Source organism: Chroicocephalus ridibundus, chromosome 7 (genome assembly GCF_963924245.1).
Source record: "Chroicocephalus ridibundus chromosome 7, bChrRid1.1, whole genome shotgun sequence".
Taxonomy (NCBI): Eukaryota; Metazoa; Chordata; class Aves; order Charadriiformes; family Laridae; genus Chroicocephalus; species Chroicocephalus ridibundus.
In genome coordinates this window covers 23,596,672-23,613,126 of record NC_086290.1, presented here as the reverse complement: position 1 = coordinate 23,613,126, position 16,455 = coordinate 23,596,672, and positions in this window count along the sequence as shown.

The window sequence follows — 16,455 nt, the reverse complement described above, 5'->3', positions numbered from 1 at the left end:
TTTCAATCACCCAAAGGGGATGCACACACACGAGCAAAATATGGCCCCGTTTGCTAGCGGTAAAGGCAAGTAACCCACTGCTCAGCTGCAGAGCTCCCTGTGTCCTGACACGGCTGTTGGGAAAAGCTTTCTTCCGTGGAGGGTGGCTTGTCGGGCACGGCAGGGCTTGTGTGCAAAAGCCAAGCGTGAAATCTCTCTTTCCTTGTAGCTGCTTTTCCCAGGGGGTTCCTCAGAGCCTGCGTTAGCAAGGAGAATGTGCTGCAGGAGAGAAGCGGGGACAGGGAGGTGCCAGCACAGCGCTCTCTGGAAAGCAGCATCCCGAACCAAAAGATCTTATTTTTTTGAAGAAATACCCTGAAAAGGAGTTTCACTGCTTTGCCCCTTCCTCCAGGTAGCCTGTCTTTGCTTCTGCTGTGTTGGTGGTGCAAACGGGATGCTCCTAGGAGAACACCCCCCCACATTTCCCAGTGCCACAGAAACACCGTATTACTTGGGTAGCTCTTGCTGCCCACCACATTTCTGCCATTGAACTATTAAACTTGTTTTGTATCTTACTGTCGTAGTGCATTAGTAATCGCTTCATTGTGGGCTGGGGACTCAGATCAGCAAAATGTAGCTTCCCAATACCAAAACCAGAAATATTCTTTGTGTCACCGGACTAGCACTAACTTGCCTGTATATAGTGTACGTTTCCACCGTCCCCAGCATTTCCCAAGGGCTTGTGTTTTGCACTCCAAGAGGAATGCTTGGGCTGGCTCAGGCACACACTAGGTTATTTGGTGAGTAAAAAGAAAAGTTCAACACTTTATTCCAGTTTTCTCCACATGGAAATTTGTTTTCATCAACACAGGTATTTTATTTAGGGTTTGTTTGAACTTTTTTCTATTCATTTATTTTTATGATGCCTACAGGAAAAGGAGAAACTCCAGTGCCCAAGCTCTGCCTAGGTGAACACATAGGGCAAGACCTTGCCTGCTGAATCCTACAGCGAGAGGAGTGTTTGGATGACCACGGGACTTTATGTCATCTCTGATGAGGGACCACAGAGACCTAGGACCCTGGTGAAGCCAAGACTGACCGCGGTGAACTCAACAAACGTATGTTATAACCTATGCATCTGTCTGGAAAGTGTTTCAACCAGCTACCCATGATACATTTGCAGCACTGATTTTTCGGAGCCTGTAATTGCTGAACAAGGTAAGTCCAGTATGGGCTCCATCATCCAGTTTGTTTACTACCATCCTCCAAAGGCTGCTCCAGGGCATTGCTGCTGACCCAAAGGTGGCCTACAAGGTGCAATAGTCTCTTACGTGATGGGCTTTCACATTGGGTTTGAATTAATTATTTGCTGCCACTGAAGAATTCTCACTGGAGCATTCCAGCTGAGAGTACAGGCCCGTTGCGTGGGGCTCAGGCCTGGGAGGTGGGAAGAGGCAACCTGTGCTCCAAAGGGTTCAAAAGAGAGGAGAAACCCATAGGAATATAAGCCCTGTCCTCCCCAGTTTGCAGGTGGGGAGCTAGCATGGATGTGCATGAACGGCAGGATGGGCTTCACCCCACTACGACTGCGTATTCTATCTCCACTATCTATCTCTACTTGTCCTCCAGGTTCCCTCTTGAATCAATGGGAACAAACCAGCACCTCAGAGGACAATTTGTTATGTCAGGCTTAGATTGTGATGAAGAAACCTCTTTCCATTAGCTATATGACAAATGGCTTGGACACAACCCCATGTTCAAAGGAGCGGCACAAATCCCTGCAGAGGAGCTGAAGGAGGCCACCTGAAATGTGCCATGAGGTACTTCTTGCACATCACACTTTCTGTTCTTCCCATGCCAAAAATGTTGTGCTTTGTTGTGCTTGCAGAGCATCTGCTTGTCTTACTCTCCCTCCTACCCAAAGCCTAGTGTTTTCCCTGGACAAATGGGCATTCAGACCCGCCCGACCCAGGGAACATAGAATCATAGAATGAGTTGGGTTGGGGTTGGAAGGGACCTTTAAAGGTCATCTAGTCCAACCCCCCTGCAGTAAGCAGGGACATCTTTAACTAGATCAGGTTGCGCAGAGCCTCATCAAGCCTGGCCTTGAATGTCCCCAGGGATGGGGCCTCCACCACCTCTCTGGGCAACCTGTGCCAGTGTCTCACCACCCTCATTGTAAAGAACTTCTTCCTAATGTCTAATCTAAACCTACCCTGCTCTAGTTTATAAACCATTGCCCCTTGGCCTATCGCTACATGCCCTTGCAAACAGCCCCTCCCCAGCTTTCTTGTAGGCCCCTTTTAGGTACTGGAAGGCTGCTATAAGGTCTCCCCCGAGCCTTCTCTTCTCCAGGCTGAACAACCCCAACTCTCTCAGCCTGTCCTCATAGGAGAGGTGCTCCAGCCCTCTCAACATCTTCGTGGAACATCACGGTGTGAAGTTGAACTGAGCTACACTATATTGCAGTGGTTAGAGAATGTTGTTGCTTACAGGACGATGCTGTTTATAGGATGATATTGGTTATAGGGCCCAGGCAGCAGTGGCTCAAGGGTCTTTACATGATAAATAGCAAAACGCAACAGCTTCAGATTGTTTTGATCTTTTGTGATGATTCATATGATGCAGCATGTGTGTGCCTACATGTGTCACTGCAGGCAGTATTATCATGGGCAACGCATAGACAAACCATCCCAATATGCAGTGGGAATGTTAGTAGGGATTGGGTCAAGAGCCAAAGGCATGGGATCCTATGCTCCCTCATGCAACAAGGTGTTCCGGGTGCTAGAGAAGCACTACAAGCAGCAGGACACTGTCTCCCTGCCCAGAGCAGAGGACTGTGCTGCTTTCATGTGGCTCAGTACCCCACATACCAGCATCGCCCATTTTCCCTGGCGTACTTGTGGTCGAGAGTCTCAACAGCGACCTGAGAAAACATTGGTGTCCTTTCTCTGGTAAGCCAAACTAATTACTGGGAAATGTTGAACTGGGGTTGGACCTAATCCTGTCTCATCAGCACTCTGTCCTGCAGCTGCAATAGCAAGGAGGGGAAGCTGGAGAGGGTGGGAAAAGGGAAGGCAGAGCAAGCGGCATCTCCTAAAGCCTGGACGTTTTTGCCCTGTGGCTGACTGCCTTCAGGCAGCAGCTCCCCACCAACAGGAGAGCATCAACACAGGTGTCACTGTTTCCCAAAGGAAACCTCTGACAAATTGATGTTACCAAACTCTTCTTTTCTTAAAACTCTATTTTTCCAACAGGAAAATTATTTATTTCACCCTTGGAAGATCTCACAGGTTGCCAGGCAAAATTGTATCTTCTTCACTTAGGAGGAGGACAGGTGGAGGAGACCCAAGCTTTCATCCTTTCCTGGGGCTGTGGTGCGTTCCTATCGCCCAAAGGAGCATTTCGTCCTGTACAGTGGTTGCTCCGCTTCCATGGCCTCCCAGGAAATATGAGTCTTGCAGAGCAGCTTGATTCTTATCTCCACAAGATGGCTTCTCTGGGCTCACACTGCAGGATTGCCTGCTTGCAGGATGTTGCGACTTTCTGGAAGAGGGCTGAGGCGTGGGCAATCACATATATTTTGAATTAGGACACCTTTAACTCCCTTTCACACCATCTGTGCTGTCCCGTCTTTGCATTTTGTAGCTATTTCTGCAGCTCTTCAGCCTGTGGTTTGGTTAATTTTCCCTCCCCTAATGGAGAAACCTGAGGGCTTCATTACCCAACCAGCATCGAAACAGCCCTCTCTGGAGAACAAGCTTGACATCCCACATGGCTCCTCCATTTCCAAGGTTGCTTCAGCAGCATGCTGGTGCTATGAACGATGGGGAAAACCTGCTCATGTAGATGCTGTGAACTTGCAGTATGGTGGACGTCCCTACCCTGCCCAGAACTGCAGAGCTCCCCAACTTAATGATGTCTATGTTTCCTACTAGGACACAATAGAAGGAAATCATGTCCTCAACTAGTTACCTTCCATCCCCCTCTAGTGGTTATGGAGCCGGCTGGGTCTGTGGTGGAGTCAGGGGGGCACAGAGGAGCACAGTGTGGCAGACTGATGGTTTGTTAGTGCCTTGTTTCATCATTAATGCCATCTGAAGGCAACAAGATGGGTACCTGCTCAGGTCTAGAGAGGCGCGCATCCATGCGACACGTCCCTGGCATTGCCAAGCTGCAGTTCGAGCCGCGAGCAAGGGTGGTGGAGATGGGGGTCACACCCTGCAGTTTCCTTTCTTGCTTTCTTTAAAAAATACATTAATAATTTAAAAAACAGGTAGTTATCTGTTTTCCCTAAAGAAAGAAGCTAAAGAAATCAAACTACAATTGGCTACAAGGCATTAAATCTGTCATCCCCATCCCCCCACCTCTGTCTCAAGCCTGTACGATTATGGGGTTTCGGTTTTATTCATGGGCTGAACCAATTCAAACATGTGGCCAAAAGCCTGGAGAAGAAAGATGTTGTTAATCTGATGCTCTGGCTTCGGTTTCTGATGCTGTCAGCTTCTCGGAGAGTTAAAAATGAGTAGATGAGAATGGAGCTGAGATGGGATAATAAATATCAGGCAAGGACCCCCTTTAGTTTCTCCGCGGTTGCCCTGAGAGATGTTTCGGACCTGGCGGTAATCATTGCTGAGCAAACATCTGTGTGTGTGTGTGTGTGTGCGCGCATCTCCTTCTTGATAAATATTTCACAAATGGAGGAAAGGGAGCTCCTCACCATGCAGAAGCCGAGTGGGACACCTGAGGTTTAACATGAGATCTGTGACTTTGTTTTTCCATCTGTGACCCATCAGACCTGGCCTTCGTGCCACCCAGAGCTGGTGGGCTCCGTCTGTGTCTCTGCAACACCATGGCTCCAGCACTTCGGCTGGGGTTGGATTTGAAAGCCTTGGTGACACGATGGTGGTAGTGGCAGGAGCACGTAGCAATCCCCCAGCTCCTGCCTTCTTACATTTCACCACGTGGCAGAAGGATTTTTGGGTGTCAGGGAGGAGAAATGTCCCACCTAGGGCAGAACTCAGTGACATCTTCCCGAAGGCATCTCGGCTGGGATTGGCAGCATCCCTGCCTCCAGGTGATGGGGTTAGCACTGAGGGAAACAGCTGCCCTGCCTGCACAGCCGGGGAGATGCTGGGGCGAACTCAGCCCCAGAGAGCTACCCCACAGCTGGGTACCTCCACCTGTCCCCATGCCCCACATCCTCCTGGTGGGGGTCTCCCCTGCCAGCCCTCCTTGGGAACAGCCCGGCCAGTGCTCCTTCCTGCAGCTGTGCCTGCCCTGACCTTTCTCCCAGCGCGGGTCCGGGGACCGTTGTGGCTGCCTGAGCGCTGAGATTCCTTTTTTTTTTTTCCTTTTTTTTTTCCCCTTTGGAAGTTGGGCAGTTTCCAACATGAGTCACTGTCCGCCTCTTCTCCGTAATTAGCGTGCTGGGAGTTACAAGTATGACTTTGGTGTAGTCTACTAGAATTAATCAAAGTATATCTTACACATTTAAATAATGCAGTAAAACCATCATCCGGCCAAATCCCTCCTGACTGGCACAGCCCTAGCCCCAGTCCTCTTTCCCTCTGCTCTTTCCTCTTCTTTTTTTTTTTTTTTGTTCTCTTTTATCCTTCCCTTTTAGCACTGTTTCCCACAAATACTCGTAACCTCTTTTCCCCTTAACTTTGGCAGAGCCCTTCTCAGGGAGGTTTATTTTTTTGTGCAAGTTTTGCAGCCCATTTCCTTGTGTCCATGAATGTCTCACTGTGGTCGGGTGTTGGGAAGTTGGCGCTTTGGGCTTTGTTTGTTTGCTTCACAGGCTTTTGACATCTTAAATAAGAGAACAATTTTACCATTTGACAATAGGAATAAAAACAAGTGACGCGCCCTACTACTTCTTTCAACTCCCAGTTAAAGCCTCTTCATTTTTAATTGATTTCAGGAGTGACCAAACTTTTTAAGGATCAAAAAATGTGATCTGGGCATTTTTCCCCTCTCTGTTGGCCATCTTGTTGTATAATAGCCATATGGGTGGAAGAGCTCCAGTTGCGTTGCTGATGTAAGCTCTGTGCATGATGAAGACCATCCCCAAAGCATTGCCTGGGGACACACATTGGTGAAGAAGCCCCCTCTCCAGCCTGCTCAGACTGAGCTCAGAGGTGAGATGCTCAGTGGTCACGGTGCTGGTGTCTTTTAGAGCAGTTTTGAAGCTGTATGCTCGGACTGGTCTTGGGTGGGGGGCCGGAATCCCATGGTGGTGCTCACCAAATGAATTTGCTTGACCCCTGCCTTGCGGAGACAAAAACTTTAGGTTTAATTCACACAATGTCCAGCATCATCTTTACTCCATGATTTGCATTTGAGGGCAATGCTTGTCTGGGGCTGTGGGGTCAGAGCTGCAGACACCACAGAATGGTTCTTGTGCTACCTGCCATCATCAGTCCTCTCAGTCAGCAAACACCAGAAGGGTAATTTTGCAAATCCAGGGGACTCTGCAATGGTAATTTTGGCTCAGTGGGGTGGGTTAGTGGATAAAAACAAACCCAGAGCCCAGGGGGCTAGGACTGGAGAAGGGCACTAGGTCCCAGCAGAGGAAAATGTGAGTGCACCCATGGGTGCATGCTCCCTGATCTCCACAGCTGGGCTATCCTGGGGGGGAGAGTAGCCACCATAGGCAGCTTCTCCTGAGCTGCCATCCTGTGCTTCGGACTACATGGTCCTTCATCTTACATCATGGCAGTCCTTTCTAAGGTGTACTTCAGACTATGTGATCCTTCACCTTACATCATGGCAGCCTTTTCTAAGGTGTGCTTTGGACCACGTGGTCCTTCATCTTACATCATGGCAGCCTTTTCTAAGATCCCACAGTGGGGCAAGTCACACACGGTCATTAACTAAACATGCTTCTCTTCCCAGTCTTTGTAGGGGGGAAGGACAGGCAAAGCCTTGCTATGATCGTCCAGTGTCTTGGACTGAAGACCTCACCTCAAAAAGGCAAGGACTGCTTGCAAGAAGGAAGGTACAGTCATCCTTTCCCCACCTCAGACATCTCCTGTGAGAACTGCGCTCTGGGGGTTAACGGCGTAACTATGTTAGAAATGTGTTGAAACAGAATATAGGTTTTCTTTCACGCAGAGTTGTGCTGCTGAGATAAAAGGCATGCTGCAGAAAAGGCTTGATTTGGGGGTTTAGCAGTGCAGGTAGGAATGCTGAGAGCTCAGGGCGGCTGGTCTCCATCCAGGATTTTTCCTTGTAATGATGAAATATTTGTTTCCTGGAAACAGAGTACAGATTCCCTTGTCTTTTGATACCCACGGTGCCTGCTGTAGCTTGAATTCCTCACGGATCACTGGCAAGTTCTCTAAGACAAATTTTAGAGTTGGACTTTTGCATTCCCTCTTCATTTACCCAGCTATGCTTTCAGGTCTCAGGATATTCATAAGTATACAAGCACTGAATTCCCAGCAGCAAGATTTCAAAAAGTTGAAATACTAATTTGGGATGAACTGAAAAATTAGATGTTGGAAATTTCTGGCAAACCAAAATAAAAAAAAAGAAAAAAGAAAGAAGATATATTCCTTGTCAAGTGAAATATTTGAGTCAGTCCAAAATGAAGTATTTTACTTGGGCACTGACCATTTTTATATTGTAAAATAGAAAAAAAAAAGAACTTTTGAATCAAAGTCCTTTCAGAGTTTTCATTTAGAAACATTTGAAATATGCCTTCCTGATTTTTTGCCAGATTTTGTTGTTGTTAAAATCAACCACCCTGAAATTTCTGCAAATTTTTGTATCTTTAAGAATATCAATTTAAAACATATCACCCACCTCTACTTTGGCTTTTTACCGCTTCCAAAAGCCCCAGCAAGCAATTCCCAAATAATTAGCTGCTCTCTGCAATCTAGGAGCTCCACATCTGCAAGCCAAATTTCACCTGTAGGTGATTGTCAATAAAGCTGAGGACAGAATCTGAGAGCCTAGGAGTTAATGAAGAGGAAGATGTTTTTTGGCACCAACTTGGGAAAACATCTCAGTCCAGCACAGGCCTGTAGCATGTGCTTAGATGCAAGTGTGCGCGTAAGTCCTATTTGGCATGTGTTTGAAGTGTTTTCCTGAGTCAAGGCCTTCAGTTTCAACCTCCTAAAAAGTTTTGGCAGACCATGAAATGTGCTTAAAGACGAGAAATGAAAACACGTCGTAGTTGGCAATAACCTTTCAGTTTTGAGGGATGTTCATTTTATAGGTCAAAGACATATGGGAAAAATTCATACGTTTCCCAAATAACAATGCATAGCGTTGGGAACAATTTAATCTGAAACAGCAACGTGGGGTTGGGTCATTAATGAATCCTGGATGCAGTCATCCACATGCTGCAAAACCCGGCTGGAACAGGGCGCCAGCTAACTAAGGATGGATGTGCCCTGGTGGATCGCCGAATGAGATCCCACCTGCACCCATAGGTTGGTGGTCCAACCCATGACAACCAGCACAGTGCAAGTGTGGGTTGTCCAGGCACTCAGGGTTGAGTGCCAACCACCTGCGTGTCCCTCGCACCTCGTCCAAGGAGGTCCCTAGTGGCCAGCTCTTCCAGAGCCAAGATCCAGAGCTCCTCCAGAGCCATCCTGGCAGAAACAGCACGCCTGTGAGTGGGAAGTCACTCTGCTCCAATGCTACAAGTGCTCTGCAAAGACCTTGGCAGTGTGAACTCAGGGGAAGCCAAAAGCATGACAAGGGTGGACAGGCATAGCATGTGTGTGGGAGGTGCAGAGGTCGGTATGGAGACACGACTGCTTCCTCTGAAGAGAGGGAGGCTGAGCGATGCCTGGACAGATCTTCACAGGCTTCCTCCCCTTCTTGTGGGAACCAAGCTCGTCCTCCCTCCTCACCCCAGAAGGACTGAAGCATTGAGCAGGAGCAGGTTGCTCTCCATTGCAGCGGATGGGGTTTTGGAAGGAGCCCATCGGAGTTCGGTGCTCTATTCTGCAAGATAATGGGAACATCCCAGCCAGCAGGACTTGGCTTGCGATTTTGACTGTACAAAGGAAACCCCAGGCTCATGATTCGTTATCCCCCCTGCTCGTCATTTGGCTCCGTTTCAGATCCAGCCTATAAAAGGCGGTGGAAAATTTACATGAAGTAGCTTGATTGCACGTCCACTGCGTCAGTTGACCCCAGAGTGACAGGGCCCCGTGGACCCTTTATTTTTATCCTGGGCTGGGATTGCTTTTCAGTTTTGCAAGAAAGTTGGAGGTTGGGGACTGTGTGACTTCCAGGACAGGATGTAAGCCCAGAGCAAAAAACCCACCCTCTGCCACTAGCCAAAATCCACAGCCTGATTTTCCTTCAGGTTCAAGAGTATGTTTGTGTTGGTAAACCAGACAGTCCTGGAGATTCTGGAGGGATGATACATGCACGAGTGTGTTCCAGCCCCATTTCTAAACATGAAAGGCTGAACAAGGTAGAGTGAGTATCACTCGCAGCTCTGTTTCAGCTTCTCAGCCTTTCAAGCACAGCAGAGATCTTAATCTCAACTGCTGCTGCTTTCATTAGGGCATCATCTGGGAAAACTCCCTCTGAAGATCTGCTGTCAGCACCTGGAGATGTCGTAGGGTAGATAAGGTGCAGGTGACCTGTGCTTTTGCTGTTATTATATTTATTCAACCTGCTGGAGGAAGCAGCATGGTCCCGCTTAAGACCATTGGTATCACTAGGAGGGAACAAGGCTTAGACGCTGACTTGGGCAATGCCAAAGTTGTCCTTTTCCCAGCGTTCTTCCTCCTGCCACTCCTCCTCCTCCTCCTCCTCCTCATTGCAGTTGTATCCACACGATGGCACCAGCCCACAGGCGCTATCCTTCGCTCTGAGCTAGGCTGCGGAGATGAAGACAACCCAGGCAGGGGAAACTTTCCTCAACAGCCCTGGCCGAGTGGGCTGCAAAAGCAGAGCTGGCTGAGCTGGGTATGACCTTCACCACTTGCATTGCGTGGGAGATGGACACATTTCCTCCTGGTTGGTGGGGGCTTTATTTATAGGGACTGTTGTTAGAGAATTCATCGTTGGTTGTGATGGGAGGTTCATGTTGATTACGTCTCACCTTGTTCATGCTGATTATGTCTCACGAGATCATAAATAAAACCACTGGGCTGTGTGAGGATTGCAGCAACTGCTGAGCAGTCATCCCTGACAGTTTGGTCCCTGGCCAGGTTGACCCAGGAAGATGTGGTCTCCTAGCCTGAAGCTGTTGTGAGACTCCAGAGGTGTCCAACGCCACAGTTCAGAAATCTCCAGCTGGTTTTGAACTGTCCTGTTTCAGAGTGTGGTTGATGGGATTTGAGACCCAGCTGAAACCACCAAACATGTTTTTAACTGTGATCCCCTTGGGGTTGTGAACCTGCAGCTCTGGGGCAGAAAGTGTATTCAGCTCCAGGAAGGGTCAGGTTTTCCCAGTTGGCTTTTCACAAGCAGCTGTGAAAAGCAGCTCCTTGATTTCAGCAGGATTTGAGCACCCAAATCCCTTAACCTCTTTTGAAACCGGCTGTCTAAACCACCTACCCCTTGCGTGGCAGGAGCCAGTTTATTTTCCCATGCCAGCTGAGCTCTGAAATTTCTCTCACAGGAGGAGGGTGCTGTTAGACAAGCAAGCGCCAAGAACCGTCACTGCTGGGGTGTCCAAAAAAGCGCAATGAGAGAGTCCAGGATTTGTAAAGCAATAGAAAGGCTGAACGTTTTGGGAGACTCAGAGCTGTCGGTGGCCGCAGAGGGGAGAGGGGCTTTGCAGCAAGCACCGTCCCTCCCTGGGACATGCGGTTTCTCAAGGAGAAACACAGATGCTTTGTACTTTGGCTCACGTGGTTTGGTTTTGCTCTTTGACACTGAGCTTTAGCTGGACTTTAGGATATGAATGAGTGCAAGAAGCAAACCTGAAAGCCAGCTGCATTTTCTGTTTTTTTTTTTCCTGATTTCCTCTTCAAAGCGAAGCAAGCACGTGTGTTTCTGACAGTGGGGTTTGGGTTTGCACTTCCCATCCCCCAGCATGTCAAACGAGGCGCTGATGCTTGTGGCAACACCGGTGACAGAGCCATTGAAACTGGGCAGCAGGGCTGCTGACCTGGCGAGAGACAGCCGGGGGGTTTCACATCTCTGCCACCTTAATTCTTCTAGCAATCCTGACCGGCACTTTGTAAATTGAAGCATGGGGCAGGATGCTGGCGAAAGCTTTCCAAATAGGTTGAGACTAGGGGTAATAAGGAACTGCCCTCTGGTTTGGGGGGAATGAGATATCCCTCTTGTTAAAGAGAATGTGAGGGGAGGGAAAAGTCAGCTTGGTGGTACTAAACGAAAATTTATGAGCAAAGCTCTTTGAGGAGGAAGGTAGAGGGAGGGGATGGTTTTGTTTAGAAATGAAATCATCAGCTTCAAGCCTGACCTTTGGCTTCTCCTGACCCCAATACTAATGAAGGGGAAAGGGTCTGGTCATATAAACATGTCACAGCATGAGGTTCAGTGGGGTAAGATCTGATTACAGCCCAGCAGAGCTGTACCAGAGGTAGCCATTCACGGTCCATGCTGCGCGGTTGCATTGGGGCCAGATTCCCCCCATCCTGTCTCGAATGGCTGCCCCTAACAGGGCTGGGGATGTATGTGCTGCAGTCTCCTCTCAGAGAGCCTTTGCCTTCGTATGTCCTGCTCTTTCTCACCTAATGCCCCTTCAACCATTGTGGGGAATGGGCGGGGGGATGTAGAGAGAGGAGTCTCCGTGCACCGTGTTGCACAGGACGGGAGCCAGAAGTAAGGGCAAGAACGCATCTACCGAGGGCTTCTGTCCCGCGCATCCCAGGCAGCTGCCGGAGATGCGCGGAGTGAGAGCTCTGCAAATCCAATGGCCATTTTGTGGAATTTCTTGCAAAAGACTATCAGAAAAGAGCAATTTTTAATAACGTAAAATATCTTCTCACTCCTTTAGTGGGAACACATTGCTACTGCAGCATTTGCAACAAAAACGTTGGCATTGTTGATTTAATTCTATTTTAATGCAGCATTAACAAGTATGGGCTTTCAAAGGCAATGCTGAAGTCCCAGTGCAAAGAAGCAGAGTTTAGCATGAATGAAACTATAACCTGAGAGCAACACTCGATATATGGAAAACAAGTCTGAGCTGAAGCCTGAATGAGCCATCTATCTCCACGTTAAGGTATTCACATGTGGTCCATAAGAGAAGGCAGGTCTTTGCTTACCTTCCTTTCTTTACTGCACACTATTCCTCCTCTTCCTCTGCACCTCTCTCTTCCTTCACTCTCCCGGTTCCTTTTTTGTGGCTGTGGAAGGTAGTGTTGTTTCTCCAGAAGGGAAAAATCTCACTCCACCTCAGCCCACTGCCATAATGTGAGAAGGCTGGGACTCAAGATTTGATCAATATTTATTTTTCTGCTGGCTTTCAGGTGGTGCAAGTTCCTCTAGAAGCTCAGTTTGTCCTTGCATCCTGATGAGACAAGGGTGCTCTGGTGGCAACAGGCGACTGAAGCACAAGCCCAACCTCTGGCACGAGTGGGCCATGGACCACCGGGCAACCCCAGCTGTTTCAGCATGCCCAGAGATGCACAGTGGTGATGCAGAGCATGATGCCTGGATGTAGCTCATGGCGATGATGCAGGCCCGTTGCTTCTGAGCAGGAAGACTTGCCTGTGGGGAGAGTGAGCCAGGTAATAACTCATGCAAACATCTCTACAGCCAACTCATCCCAACATGCTTGGGATGCCATGAGGCCACCAGGACACCACAACTCCTTGGCTCGCATCACTCACACCAAACTGCAAAGAGCAGTCTGAGGTCAGAGGACCTTATGATCCCCAGGAGCATCTGTACCCACCAGGTGCTACAGCCTGGTTCTACGTGTCTGTCGGAGGGAAGGTGGCATTGGCGGGGCAGGGTGGTTGTCATGGGGCTGAACAGGTGCTGGTTGTGATTGTCACTGTTGCGTAGAGGAAGCTCTGATGAAATGTGGTCTACTGGAGACCAGTGGAGTGGGATAGAGGTGTCCAGGGGAAAGCAATGGAGAAAAAGCAGAACAAATATGGAGGTCAGAGGCCTCATCTTGGATGGATGCTAAAGACCAATGCAGGTTGGCCATGTGTGAGGCTCATGCCTGGTTGTGGCAGATGTGTGGCTGGCCCCCTGATGGCACCTGCCAGTTTTGGCATGACCCACACCAGCGTGGTGAGAGGGGGTGTCCCCATGGAGCTCCTTGCCCAGTATTTTGGATCCATTACCCTGCCAGAACTTCCCCTGCCTGCTGCTTGGATAGAGAGCCCCGTTCAGGCTCTGCTGAGCACCCAGAGGGGCGAGGAGGAGAAAGATGATCAGCCAGCTCCTCATGCCATGCATAAGGAACCAAAAGGCTGTCGGAAGGAGGGGAGTCAGGGTCAAAAACCAGCGGTGCAGGTGCTGGACCTGAGCCCTGGTGCCAGTCCCAGGCAGGCCAGGGGATGGTGGCGTGAGTCCCCACCTCCCACAGCGCTCTGCAAGCCGCTGTCTCGCGCATCCCCGGGACCGTGCCAGCTGGTCCCTCGCCCAGTTCCTGCTGAGTTTCCACCAGATCACTAATTTGGGAAAGCAAGCTGCAGTCTGGCAGGCCGCTCTTGAAAGAGGTTTCTGAAATAAGGGATGTTAGGAAATTTCATTATGTATCTTGTGGCCATGTGCGAAGCAGGAATGTTTTTTTCCAACTAACTACCCGGACAACTCAAAGACGTGATGAACTGCAAATGACCCACGGAGCCCATTGTTTCTAGTAGCTGGTGAAAAAGCCACAGTGACCAAAGCAGGGATGTCAGACCTGGGTTGAAAACAATGCTGCTTGAAGTGGTGGCTTGAAGCTGGGGGTGGGGAAAGTCCCCTTCAGCAGCGTGACTTGGTGCCGGGGTGGGGGCACGACACTGACAATAAGGAAAAACCCAGAGCAAACTGGGCAAGTCCCCAGCCTCAAGCTACCTTCGCATGAGAGCAGATTTAAGCTGGTGTGCCATGCCGTCGAGCACAGCACGAGCACGCCAGCGTTGCAAAGGCTCAGCTGGAAGCACATGCTCTGTCCATATTCATCATCCGGGCTGGAGTTACGGATAAGGGAGGCTAACCCTTTTGTAAGTGTTGGCCAGAGGAAATATGACTTATCTTAAAGAAATGAATCATGTTTCAGCAAATGCTTCCTGCAGAAATATTTTTCTCACAGCCTTTGTTTGGGGTTTTGGCAGATCTGGAGTTGCTGGCGTTAGCAAAAGACGTCCCTCCCGCCCACTGTTCCTGGGGCTTGAGTAGGAAATAAGAAATAAAGGCAGAGGGTATGTGGAAGGCTAAATCCATCACCACTTCTGCTCTACGCTGCAGCAGGATATGAAGCTTAAAGGCGAATTTCAAAGGAGATCCCCAGATAAAGTCCAGGAGAGCTGTGTGCTTGGCTGCTCTTGCAAACATACCTGCGCTGGGCAGTCAGCTTTTGCAAATCTGCCTTTACCGCCTCATACAAATCCCTGTCAGGTGCTGAGGTTTGTTGGAAACCTGTGCCTAGTTCCTTCTTTCTTTCCTGAAAACTAGCATTTTGGGAGGGGAGGAAAGGGGAATATCTCCTATTTGCGTTTGAGAAAATGTGCGGTTCACCCCAGAAGAAAAAAGAAAAAGGAAAAGGAAAAGAAGAAGAAGAAGAAGAAAAAGAAGAAGAAAAAGAAAAAGAGAAAAAGAAGAAGAAGAAAAAGAGAAAGAAGAAGAAAAAGCTAAAGCTATGTTTTGACTTGCGATTCAATCCTTCGCTCCTTGTCTCCTTCTGCAAAGGCTTTGACAACATTCCCGTCTGGCTGCGGGGAGAGAGCACCATTTGCCAACGTCATCCGGGGTCACAGTTCAGGAGGGGTGGGAGGAAAAAGTCCGTCTCGATTCTGGAGAACTTCAAATTTTTTTTCTTCCCAATGGTAGGGAATTTTTCATGGGAAGGCAATTTCATTCCTCTGCCTGTTAGGCTCACCGATCATTTCAAAATAGACCCCCGGGGGAATAAGGCCTTTAAAAGCTCCATTTGCTCCCAGTCATTTTACACAGTAACTCAAGCTGAAGTGAGAGATCTTTATTTAAATATGAATTAAGCTCCAACCTTAGTCTTTACTGCGTTATTTCCCTTTGAGGTTTACTTTGATATTATTTCAAAGTCTTGAAGCTAACAAAATGCTGGCCAATATTTAAAGTGACAGGAGACTTCTGGAAAAAGATTTAGGAGGCAACTAAAGTCTTTCAGTGCCGGGCTCTGAAACAAGACAGGAAATCATAAAAAGGCTGAGTGCACTTTACCATGCTCAAAACAAATTCTGAGACTACAAAGGCAAGTGGAATGGCATCAAAACCACAAAAAGCATCAAGATACAGCTGAAAAACCTATATTAGCTTAAATTATTCCATTAAAACATGGGTGAAATGCTGGTAACGTATGGCATTTTCTTCTTTTCGGGATTTAGGTGACTGGCTTATGGCTACTGATTTGGTGCTAGAAGTGGGAGAAAGGGTTAAAGATAAGACACAAACTCATGATTTTTAATGCATTGTGAAGAGAGGATGCCTGAGTGATGAAGGGATGGGTTGTGGAAGAAGGTCTTCTGTTGGGCTTGACCTCTCCTTTTGTCTTTTGTAGCTTCCAGCAGTCCATCTGCTGCTGAAGCAGCTGCTGGAAGAGGTTTTGTCTGCCTGAAGAAGATGGAGGATGGTCCCAAGGGAAGGCTCTGCTCCTCCCAAACCACTGTGCGTGTTGGTCAGCCAGGCGAGGCTCAACACAGAGTCCCAGGAGAACACTGGTGAAGCTTTCTTGGGGTGGTGGGCATTGCTTCTTGATATCTGTAATTGTAATCTCTCTTATAAAGGGGTCTCCAAAGTCCAAGCATCCAGAAATCATCTGTGGTTTATGAGATCCGTGTTTTGTTGAATCCAGCAATGAACAGAACCCTCATTCAAAATACTCGAGGGCATTTCTGGCCAACTTGTGAGCAAAGTTAGGCAGAACAGATGGAGGCCTCCTCCGTACTGGAACGAGAGTTGTGCCGTAGAGGGATGACCACCTCCAATGCTTTGTAACTCAAGCCTGGCCAGGTGACATATGAGATTATTTTCAGCAAAAATCACGGGCAGCAGTGCTTCCACATCACTTGTGATTTCTGGGTACAATTTTTATCTTTCTGTTTAACCCTGATAAAGGCCACTTTGTCACTATGCTTCATAACAGCAATAAGCAGAAGATTTATCATTATCCCGATCATAACGCTGACTGCGTATGGGTGTCCCCAAAGGCTCATGGGCTTCCTCCTCTCCCGGGTTTGGGCGAGATGCAAGCTCCCCTTGACAAGGTCTCAGTGTTGAGATGACGCTAACCGACATAGACCTCTCTTTGCTGTCACCCTTCAAGTGAGGCTGAATTCACCATCCCAGAAACAGTGTCTGGGTGGTCCCAGCCAAGGAGGGCTC